Source organism: Carcharhinus amblyrhynchos, chromosome 13 (assembly GCF_965287045.1).
Source record: "Carcharhinus amblyrhynchos chromosome 13, sCarAmb.v2.hapA, whole genome shotgun sequence".
Classification (NCBI taxonomy): Eukaryota; Metazoa; Chordata; class Chondrichthyes; order Carcharhiniformes; family Carcharhinidae; genus Carcharhinus; species Carcharhinus amblyrhynchos.
Genome location: NC_137336.1, coordinates 12,809,173 through 12,819,066, shown reverse-complemented (window position 1 = coordinate 12,819,066; position 9,894 = coordinate 12,809,173). Strand labels below are relative to the sequence as shown.

The 9,894-nt window shown below is 44.6% G+C and overlaps 1 long non-coding RNA gene across 2 annotated transcripts; it reads left to right on the top strand.

Moving 5' to 3' along the window:
* Nucleotides 1-2,394: 2,394 nt before the first annotated feature.
* Nucleotides 2,395-9,485, top strand: LOC145351452 (uncharacterized). Of its 2 annotated transcripts, none has more exons than XR_013888401.1 (3): nucleotides 2,395-2,550; nucleotides 6,899-7,046; nucleotides 9,376-9,485. It is a non-coding gene; the product is annotated as an uncharacterized LOC145351452 (long non-coding RNA). The 2 variants fall into 2 exon arrangements; XR_013888402.1 differs by lacking the exon at nucleotides 2,395-2,550 and adding an exon at nucleotides 4,023-4,055.
* The last annotated feature ends 409 nt before the right edge of the window (nucleotides 9,486-9,894 follow it).

Here is a 9,894-nt window from a genome sequence, read left to right as displayed (position 1 = left end):
TCCTCCTCAACTCTGATCTAAACTGCCCCCCCTTATTTTGACGCTGCGCCCTCTAGTTCTGCTATCCTTTCTAAGCAGGAAGAATCTGTCTACCTCTACCCTATCTAGGCCCTTCATTATCTTATATGTCTCTATTAGATCTCCCCTCAGCCTTCTAAACTCCCAACGAGTACAGACCCAGTCTGTTTGTCTGTCCACCAGTGCTGCCAGACCTGCTGGGGTTTTCTGTTTTTATATACTTGAAATTGACCGATAAAAGAGGTATGTCTGCTTGATTTGGTTTCTGTGCTGAGTTTTTATTTCCTTGGGGAAAGTTGAGTTCTGAAGCGACGTCTAGATTCTTAGAACAGAAGTCAGGGTGATAAAACAATGAAAGTTGTGATCAAAATCACCGATCACAAAGATTAAAAGTGGGGAAGTGGTCAGTTGAACGGATGAACAATTGGCACCCTCAAATGAACAAAATGACTGATTCAATACAGACAAACGTGACAAGCAAGTTTTCGATTGTTGCTCAATCCTTATCCTTTTGAAAGCAGAAGTGGATGGGTTTGATAAATTTACAGAAACAGTGGCTGAATTTTACTGGCATGCCTGTCCGAGGGTCGTGAAATCACACCCGAAGCCAACAGGGAATGCTGCGAGTCTCAGCTGTTCGGATTCCAGGGTGAGCGCGCCAGTAAAATCAGGGCCAGTATATGTAATTTGGGGTGAACGGGAGAACAGTTGGAGCATCAGAACAGTTTTGTTGAGGATATTTCCAGAAAAGGATCACCCGGGGAGCAGGCGGAATATAGCAGTTAATGCAAATTTTATTTTAGGAATAAACACACCTCCTCTAACCGGGGATGGACAAATTCACGGTGACACTCATAGATAGGACCTTCATTTACAATTTGTTTAAAAATTAATTTATGAGATGTGTGTGAGATTTATGAGATGGAGTTTAGAAGGATGAGGGGGGATCTTATAGAGACGTATCAGATAATGAAAAGGATGGATAGGGTAGAGGTAGATTCTTCCCACTCAGAAAGGACAGCAGGACTAGAGGGCACAGCCTCAAGATAAGGGGGGGGCAGTTTAGAACGGAGTTGAGGAGGAACTTCTTCACTCAAAGGGTGGTGAATCTCTGGAATTCTCTGCCCATTGAAGTGGTGGAGGCTGCCTCGCTAAATATATTTAAGTCACGGGTAGATAGGTTTTTGGTAGGCAAGGGAATTAAGGGTTATGGGGAGAAAGCGGGAAAGTGGAACTGAACCACGACAGATCAGCCATGATCTTATTGAATGGCGGGGCAGGCTCGAAGGGCTAGATGGCCTACTCCTGCTCCTACTTCTTATGTTCTTATGTGTGTCGCTGACTACACCAGCATTTATTGCCCATCCCTAATCCCCCCTTGAGAAGATGGTGATGAGCCCCTTCTTGAAACACTGCAGTCCCTGAGTTGTAGGTACACTAACAGTGCTGTTAGGGAGTCCCAGGATTCGGATCCAGCCATACTGATGGAACAATGATATAATTCCAAGTCAGGATGGTGAGTGACTTGGAGGGGAACCTCCAGGTGGTGGTGTTCCCAGGTATCTGCTGAATAAGGACCCATTTCAAGTAACTATTTTTGGCAACCCTGTTGTTGGGTTGCCAACTGTGATTAAACGTATTCCTGGAAGTTTCACTTGCCCCACGCTCAGCCATTAGTCAGCTAACACATCCATCCTTGTCACACACTGACCTTTCTTCACCAATTGGAAAGCAAAAAGACTCATTATCCAATTGGATGATATTTGACTCAGTCGGATAGTCTTTTTCTTTAAAGCCATTTTCAAGATTTTTGAATCTGGTAGGGAGATATCCATAGAATCTTTACAATATAGAAAGAGGCCATTCGGCCCATCGAGTCTGTACCGATTATAGTCCTACCCAGACCCTATTCCCATAACCCCACATATTTATTCTACTAATCTCCCGGACACCAGGGTCAATTTAGCGTGGCCAATCAACCCAACTCACACATCCTTGGATTGTGAGAGGAAACCGGAGCACCCGGAGGAAACCCACACAGACACGGGGAGAACATGCAAACTCCACACAGACAGTGACCCGAGGCCAGAATTGAACTCGGATTCCTGGTGCTGTGAGGCAGCAGTGCCAACCACTGTGCCATCGTGCCAATATTCAACGAAAATGACAAAAAGAAATGATGTCCAATGACGTTTCCTCAGGGTTGCACACAGCAGTATCCTGGAGATTAATCTTCAATTCTTGGAGAGTTGGCAACCCTGCCATGCTGTGATAGCGTATTTGCTTACATGTTAAATGTAATTTCAATGTATGTTTATTCTAGCATGCATGTCATTGCAGGAAGTGATGCAATATTATAGGGGAGGTGAGGCAATATCGCATGATTCAATTCAGGGAGTAAAAGTAAGCTGCAGCAACGAGAAGTTTCCATTGTGTTCTATCTCTCTGCTTGTCATTAACTTCATTAATCTCCTCTCCCTTCAGTACCTCACTCTGTGGGAGTGTGGACGACCATGGATTTCCATTGTATTGGTGAGTACTGCAGTGGTTTGCCATTGGTAGTCTGACCAGGAAGTGTAGTGAAGGGTTTACAGGCTGATAATCGAACATTATGAACTCACATCCTGATGTGAAGAGACCAAAACATCTAGCCCAGAGGTAGGGAGACCACTACTGCACCACAGGACCTTGTATTGTATTTACCTAAAAATAGATCATACAGCAGATCTCCCTGTAAACCTCCGGGCGTAGAGGGAGCTTTACTGTATGTAACCCGTGTTGTGTGTGTTCTGGGAGTGTTGGATAGATCAATGTAGAGGGAACTTTATGTAACTCATATTGTACCTGTCGTACATGGTGAATATTCTGTGTAAAATGTTCATTTTACTTACGTATTGTCATGATAGAATTAGGATTTTCAGCCTAACGCCTGTCCTGTGTTAAACTGGCAGAGTTAATTTGAGTTTTCAGATTCCAATCCACTGCTACTCTTGTGTTGTGTTCCATTCCACTGCTTGGGTTTTGCTGCCCTCTAGTGTTGTTACTGTTAATGCCATGCGTTTCTTTTAATTTAGTTTAATTTAAATTATTTTAAAGCCTTATGAAAGTATTTTTGACCAGGTAGATTGGTCAAAAATCATTTTAATCCCCCGACCTCACTCATTATGTTGAAGTATAAATTTCATTCACAGTCCAGGAGCGAGGGGAGATAGTCTTATGGCCAAATTGAGAGGGCTAGCAGAATATTACAAATTTGGCTTAGCTTTAGGAGAAATGTTAAGAGACAGTTTGGTCTGTGGTATGAACAGCTGTATCATATACAAGTTGTTACTGGCTGAGAGCAAAATCTCTTCAGAGAAAGTTGCGGAGTTGTGCAGGTTAGGTGGTTTGACCATGTTAAATGGCCCTTGGTACCCTAAAATGGATTAGCCATGGGAAATGTATGGGGTTGGTTGAGAAACATTGAAGACAATAGGAATCAGAACATTTACTGTGCCCTACAGAAACCAAATGGTGCAACTACCTGTCCTGATATTTGAAGGTCACAGGCCTTGTCTAATGGGCTGAGATTGGCTCAAGCAGCTAAAAGTAAATTAGTTGGAAATATTAAACCTATGGAATGGAGATTTTCAGGAATTGCTGTGTAAATATTCCAAGGTTTTCCAAAAGGAACTAGAACAAATAAGGGAGGTGAAAACCAAAATTTATCTGAATCCTGATGCAATACCTAAATTATTTAAGGCCCACTCAGTGCCCTCTGCATTTCTTCACCATGTTAAAGTTGAGCATGGGAGATTGGAAGATTGAGGTAATATAAAACCGGTACAGTTCTCTGAATAGGCTGTGACCAGAGTCCCTCTCCTCAAGCTGGATTGTACTGTAAGAATTTGTGGGGATTATAAACCAACTATAAATCAAGGAGCTCAGATGGACAGATACCACGTTCCTAGAATTGAGGTCATCTGCACCCAAGTAGCTGGGGACCTAAAAGTACACCGAGTTAGACCAGCACTGGAGTTGGATGAAGATTCCCAGAGGTTATTTATTACCAACACCCGTAAGGGGTTATACCAGCATACACGGATACTTTTTGGAGTCTCATTGGCCTGTGCCATTTTCCAGTGTACGATAGAAAGTTTATTACAGGGCATCCCTAACATAGTGGTTTAGTTAGATGATGTCCTAATTACAGGAGCCTGACCTGAGAAACTTAGATCAAACATAGAAGAAGAAGTTTTAAGAAGTGGGTGTCCATTTGAAATGAGAGAAATGCACTTTCCGGGTGATGAAGTTAGATATTTGGAGTTTGGGGTAGACGCTAAAGGTTTACGTTCTTTGGAAGATAAAGTTAAAGCCATTAAGGAAGTTCCACAGCCGGAAAATGTATCAGAATTGAAGTCATTCCTAGCAATAGTGAATTATCATGGCAGATTCTTACAAAATGTGTCCACAATCTTAGCCCCACTTCAGTAGCTTTTAAATGAACATCAGCATTGGAGGTGGGGGAGAGGAACAAAAAGAAGCATTTACCCAAGTAAAGCAGGATCTTCGGCATTTTGATCCAAACCAAGCCATTGGTAGTTACATGTGAAGTATAATCGTTTGGAATGGGAGCAGTTTTGTCCCACAGGATATCTGATGGAGCAGAAAGGCCTTTGCCTCGAGAATATTATCAGATGCAGAAAAAAATTATTTCCAGATAAATAAAGAAAATTTGGTAACTTATGCAGGAAGAAGTTTTATCAATACATATACAGACTTCATTTCACAATAGTGTCTGGTCACAAGCCATTCTTAGGCTTATTCAGCGAAGATGAACCAGTGCCACCAATTGCCTCTGCAAGGGTGCAGCAGTGGACTGTATTGTTAACAGTATACGGATACACGTTCCAGCATTGCCCAGAGACACACATCAAATGCGAATGCACCCAGCCATTTGCCCTTGCTGCAGACTCGCAAGAAATACTGCTGCTGCTGCACTGATACAGACTTCTCCGGTCTCAGTTAAACACACAAACCTGGACCAAAAGATACCCAGTGTTACCATAGTTAAGTTAAGAAGATGGTGATGTAAGAATGGCAATATAAGACAGAGGTACCTAAACCTTACCAGCAGAGAAGAATGGAGGTAATGTGAGGACAGCATGTTACTGAGGGGAGGGCTCATGTTAATGAACTTAAGTCTCTTTCTGTCTCTCAGTCTGAATTTTATCTATTTTATGACCTGAAATGTCTCACACTTTCAGTAAAAGGTGTGGCTATGGGCACCCGCATGGTCCTAATTATTGCTGTCCCTTCACAGGTTATGTGGGGCATTCCCTGTTCCTACTCCGGCACCCTCCCGTAACTCTTTCATCTGTACATTGGCGACTCTTTCGGTGCCACTTTGTCCTCTCGTCTGGACCTGGAAAAAATTTATCAATTTCACTTCCAATTCCCACCTTCATGTGGCCCATATCCGACACTTCTCTCTTCCATTCCTTGACTGCTCTGATTTGATTTGCTGACTGACTGCCAGTATTCATGACAAGTCCACCAACTCCCACAGCTACGTTAACTACAGCTCTTCACGCCCCACATCCTGTAAGGACTTCATCCCATTCCCCTCCCCCCCCACCAACACACCTTCATGTTGGCTGACTGATCCTACTAACCTGGTCTGACTCTACCTTCTGTAACAGGGATGTCCTCTGGCCCAGTCCTTTGGCATGACTACGACACACAACGTCCTCCCTTGTCACACTTCCAAACATAATGGTTGGAATCTTACCACTGTTCATGCCGGCAGGATTTTTCCATCCCACCGCACTGAGCAGAGTTTTGGTTGTCTGCCACAGTTTATACAGATGCAGCTTAGAGATGCTTGCAAGATCTAAGGGCCTTCTTAAGAACATAAGAAATAGGAGCAGGAGTAGGCCATCTAGCCCTTCGAGCCTGCCCTGTCATTCAATAAGATCACGGCTGATCGTCGTGTCTCAGTTCCACCTTCCTGCCCTCCCCCCATAACCCTTAATCCCCTTGCCTATCAAAAACCTATCAACCCGCGTCTTAAGTATATTTAGCGAGGCAGCCTCCACCACTTCAACGGGCAGAGAATTTCAGAGATTCACCACCCTTTGAGTGAAGAAGTTCCTCCTCAACTCCATTCTAAACTGCCCCCCCTTTATCTTGAGGCTGTGCCCTCTAGTCCTACTGTCCTTTCTGAGTGGGAATTTCTGTGTCAGGTATTTCACAAGGTGCTTGTTCATGTTTTATTGTGCCATCTACTGATCATTTTTTCCCCAAGCTTATCAGAGACAGTGTTGTGAATGTAGGCTGTGTCCTCAACTCATGTCTGTGTCCGTTGTAGATTAATTGATTTTATTGTTATTATCCTATAACTATTATGATATCTGGTGATTTATAGGGAAGGCAGAAGGTGAGTTAGATACACCTTGGTATTACTTTGTCCAGCAATTCCTGTGTCCCGTTGACAACATAAGATGGTAGATGTAGCCAGCCTGACTGACCAGTCATCTTATACCAATAGCATCTGATGATGGGAAGTCCAGAACCTCCCGTGCTGAGGCACAGGATGGAGCCCAGACAGCAGAGGATGGGCTGGATGATTTGGAAATTGAGTGTAAAAGCAATAGTGAGGGTCTTGAGGTGGGTGTAGGATTCTGCTCCAAGTAAGTGGACCAGGATTAGACCTGGAGCAGCAACTGAAAACATTCCCCTGTGCTGCTCTTTCATTCTTCACTTGTTTGTTGAGCTCAGTTTGCTGACTGAACAGTGTTGCCTGAGTGCAAATTTTCAGAAATGTCTAGACTTTAAACTGGTGACCGTGTTAAAGATGTAATTTATTCTACCTTATCCTTCTCCTTCTTCCCTTCTGTAGAATGTGTCACTGGAAACTAAAGGGCACCTGCAGGACACACAAGTGTCTTTAACACAGGATGACTCCAGTAAGAAATGCCTGATAGTCCTTCAACCACTGGGGAAAGAGGGAACAACCAAACTTCCTGCATAAAAGCTGGTCACTAAGAGTAAGTGTTACAATATCTATCTGAGCCAGGGGTAGAAGGTGTAATGTACGTTGCAAGTATTGGGAGTGTTCCATGTTGTTTATTACTTGGTGGCACAGTGGTTAGCACTGCTGTCTCACAGCGCCAGGGAGCCAGATTCGATTCCCGGCTGGGTCACTGTGCAGAGTCTGCATGTTCTCCCCATGTCTATGTGGGTTTCCTCCGGGTACTCTGGTTTCTTCCCATAGTCCGAAAGATGAGATGGTTAGGTGCGTTGGCCCAGCTGAATTCTCCCTCGGTGTACCCAAACAGGCACCAGGATGTGGCACCTGGGGGATTTTCACAGTAACTTTACTGCAGTGTTAATAATGTAAGCCAACTTGTGACTAATAAATAAACTTTTAAACTAAAATGTTTATCTCCTCTCCAGATTCTGATGAGGAGAATGTTCCAACTTCCTTTTCCTGTTCCCAGTCTGTGCCTCCTGATCTCCTCAGTATCTCTGACTTTGAGTGCTTGGTCTGCACGAGGCGTGTGAATTGCTGCTTATTAATTGAGGAAGTAATTTCCTCCAGCCGTCTCCCTGTTAGAGAGGAACTTACATGGCTTCTTATCCCTTATTACTCTTAACCAACAGAAATCTATCGATCTTGGATTTAAAATTATTAATTGGGTTAGCATTTAACACTTTTTTTTATGGGACAAAGTGTTTCCTAACCTCTTTCCTGAATGACTTGGCGTTGATTTTAAATTTATTTCCCAATGTCGTAGATTTCCTCCAGCAGCAGAATTTGTTTCTCTCTCCTCTGTTTAAAAACCTTAATTTCCCTTCCCCTTCTATATTCCAGTCAGTAGTCTCACAACACCAGGTTAAAATCCAACAGGTTTATTTGGAATCACGGCTTTCGGAGCACTGCTCCTTCATCACTCGCCTTCTTTAGGTGCAGCAGGCGACGGTGCAGAGGGACCTCGGGGTCCTTGTGCATGAGCCGCAAAAACCCAGCCTGCAGGTGCAGCAGGTGGTCAGGAAGGCTAATGGGATGCTGGCCTTCATAGCGAGGGGGATTGAATATAAAAGTAGGGAGGTCTTGCTGCAACTGTACAGGGCATTGGTGAGGCCGCAGCTGGAGTACTGTGTGCAGTTTTGGTCGCCGCACTTACGCAAGGATATTTTGGCCTTGGAGGGAGTGCAGAGGAGGTTTACTAGGCTGATACCGGAGTTGAGGGGGTTGAGCTATGAGGAGAGGCTGAATAAACTAGGCTTGTACTCGTTAGAGTTTAGAAGAATGAGGGGAGATCTGATTGAGATGTATAAGATGATGAATGGGATGGATAGGATAGAGGTGGAGAGGCTCTTCCCACTCAGAAAGGACAGTAGGACTAGGGGGCACAGCCTCAAGATAAAGGGGGGGCGGTTTAGAACGGAGTTGAGGAGGAATTTCTTCACTCAAAGGGTGGTGAATCTCTGGAATTCTCTGCCCATTGAAGTGGTGGAGGCTGCCTCGCTAAATATTTTTAAGACGCGGGTTGATGAGTTTCTGATAAGCGAGGGGATTAAGGGTTATGGGGAGAGGACGGGAATGTGGAACTGAGCCACGACAGATCAGCCATGATCTTATTGAATGGCGGGGCAGGCTCGAAGGGCTGGATGGCCTACTCCTAATCCTATTTCTTATGTTCTTATTATACATTCCTGTTAATTTCTCCAAGACCAGTGTTGGGCTAATGGGTCTGTGATTATGACAATGAGCTAAACTGAACAAGGGCAGCCCAGGAAGGATTGTAGTATTATTCAAAGAGGGTATACGGGACAACAAAAGGAAGAAAAAGCTGCAGTGTGCAATGGGGAAGATAAATTGTGCACAGCAGGATTCCACAGAAGATTAACGACCACATCACCATTAGTTTTGAAAGGTGTGGTTTGCGGGAGAAACACAGTTGGCTCACGCTAACTCTCGCTGTGTGATGGAATTGGGTATTGTAACGGTTCTAATCAGGCAATTGAGGTTGGCCTGTTTGAATATGAGCTCCCTGATTAAGAACCAAATCAGGGAGCCCCCTACGCTGTACCTAAACAGGAGTGTCAGTTCCTCTGGCACTCCGAATGTAGACTACATGCTGAGACCGCTCGGTATAGTGTTGTTGGATCTTTTAAATAAAGGAATTCTGGTGCAGGGACCTCTGCCTCCAAAGACTTATCACAGGTAAGTAACAGGCTGGGAATAGACCTGCAAGACGGGGTGATGTGGAGTGGTGATGGGGGCTGGTGGGGCCTGCAGTGGGTGAGCTGGTGTGTAACTGGTCTCTCGCAGTATTGTAGTATCCTGACATATGTATTGTTGCTTTCCAGGTTGTTGTTTGAGCCAGTCACCTCCCCCTGTGGCCATACTTTCTGTAAGAAATGTGTCGAAAGATGTTTGGATTACAGTCCCTGCTGTCCCCTGTGTAAGGAGGATCTGAAAAAGGCAAGTTCAGGAGAGTGGGTTCCTATCTGGCAGACGTGCATGCACTCAGGGACATGGGCAGATGTGGTACATGGGGGCACAGACCCAAGGTACATGGATAACATGATACATGGAAGCATGTATTTGTGGTACGCAGGAAAGCACGGTACACGGGTGCATAGATTCATGGTACATCGGGAGCCCGCGTTGCCTGAAGTTTTTCTCTCTGTTGCCCCCCAGTTCCTGCAGCAGAGGCAGTATTGCGTCACCTACCTCCTCGACACACCATCACCACTTATTTCTCCACCGAATTCGCAGAAAGGAAGTGACTGAATGAAATAGAAGTCCAAGTATGTCCCAGCAGTTGGAGGAGAGGGAGTGGAAAGGAAGCAGGTAAAAGTGGGAAAAGGAGGAGGGTTCCAGCA